The sequence below is a fragment of the Salvelinus sp. IW2-2015 genome, unplaced genomic scaffold (genome assembly GCF_002910315.2).
Source record: "Salvelinus sp. IW2-2015 unplaced genomic scaffold, ASM291031v2 Un_scaffold2085, whole genome shotgun sequence".
NCBI classification, from domain to species: domain Eukaryota; kingdom Metazoa; phylum Chordata; class Actinopteri; order Salmoniformes; family Salmonidae; genus Salvelinus; species Salvelinus sp. IW2-2015.
In genome coordinates, this window is record NW_019943426.1 from 115,392 (window position 1) to 117,092 (window position 1,701).

Below are 1,701 nucleotides of genomic sequence, written 5' to 3' on the forward strand. Positions count from 1 at the left end.
TCCTGAGCGGTATGGCGGCTGCGTGGTCCCATAGTGTTTATACTTGCGTACTATTGTTTGTACAGATGAACGTGGTACCTTCAGGTGTTTGGAAATTGCTCCTAAGGATGAACCAGACCTTGGAGGTCTACAATTTTCTGATTTCTTTTGATTTTCCCATGATGTCAAGCAAAGAGGCACTGAGTTTGAAGGTAGGCCTTGAAATACATCCACAGGTACACTACCCATATTGACTCAAATKATGTCAATTAGCCTATCAGAAAGATCTAAAGCCATGACATAATTTTCTGGAATTTTCCAAGCTGTTTAAAGGCACAGTCAACTTAGTGTATGTAAACTTCTGACCCACTGGAATTGTGATACAGTGAATTAATTATAAGTGAAAAAATCTGTCTGTAAACAATTTTGGAGAAATTGCTTGTGTCATGCACAAAGTAGATGTCCTAACTGACCTGCCAAAATTATAGTTTGTTAACAAGAAATGTGTGGCGTGATTGAAAAACTAGTTTTAATGACTCCAACGTAAGTGTATGTAAACTTCCGACTTCAAATGTGGTTTGGTGCATTCCCCCACCTTTATCCGATCAGACCAGATACTATGTAATACTCCCCCACCTTTATCCGATCAGAACAGATACTATGTAATACTCCCCCACCTTTATCCGATCAGACCAGATACTATGTAATACTCCCCCACCTTTATCCGATCAGACCAGGTACTATTAATACTCCCCCACCTGTATATCAGAACCAGGTACTATGTAATACTCCACCTGTATTCGATCAGACAATACTATGATACTCCCCCACCTGTATCCGATTAGACCAGGACTATGTATATACCCCACCTGTATCCGATCAGACCAAGTACTATGTAATACTCCCCAGTCCTGTATCAGACCACGTTCTATGTAATACTCCCCACTGTATCATCAGAAAGGTACTATGAATACTCCCCCACCTGTATCCGATCAGACCAACTATGTATACTCCCCCACCTGTATCAGACCAGGTTACTATGTATTACTCCCCCCACCTGTATCCGATCAGACCAGGTACTATGTAATACTCCCCCACCTGTATCCGATCAGACCAGGTACTATTTAATACTCCCCCACATGAATCCGATCAGACCAGGTACTATGTAATACTCRCCCACCTGTATCCGATCAGACCTGTTAACTAATTATGATAAATGTTGAGAAAATGATGAGCAAAGTAATAAAGTAATGACTTTTCAAATAAATTATCTWACACGTTATGTTGGCTGACAATTTGTTAGCTACGCTTTCCTTATGAACCACATAGCATATCATTACAGCAGTATGTACCGGTATGTTAGCTAGCTAACGTTACCTAACGTTAGTTGGCTACTTATACATCAAACTTGTGTGAAGGTTGAAAATATGCTTGGCCTATAATGGGGCTGTCTGTGTGTGTGTGCTGGWAGTAACATTTTGCCCCAGATAGTTTGCTGAGAAGCTGTGGTTATAACCTTGAGCGGGAACAGTATGTTTTCTATGCAGGTGTAAATAGCTCAACAATGTTGCAGAACTGTCTGACCTCAGTTTCTAGGGTGTGGGCGCGTAATCTACACAGCAACAGCGCCGGACAGTTGGAGCGCCAGGGGCTGGGACCAGCCTGTGCYCCAACGATAGGTTGAGTGAGTCTAGACCACGCTCAGCCTCTACTCTGACAGGC

The 1,701-nt window shown here is 42.3% G+C and overlaps 1 long non-coding RNA gene across 2 annotated transcripts; it reads right to left on the minus strand.

Annotated features, from left to right (window-relative positions):
* Window positions 1–571: 571 nt before the first annotated feature.
* On the minus strand, window positions 572–1,167 carry LOC139024967 (uncharacterized). 2 transcript variants are annotated; one of them, XR_011476369.1, is made up of 3 exons: window positions 1,028–1,167; window positions 849–880; window positions 572–697 (listed from the first exon to the last, which is right to left on the minus strand). It is a non-coding gene; the product is annotated as an uncharacterized lncRNA (long non-coding RNA). The 2 variants fall into 2 exon arrangements; XR_011476368.1 differs by having other exon boundaries at window positions 652–737.
* Window positions 1,168–1,701: the final 534 nt, after the last annotated feature.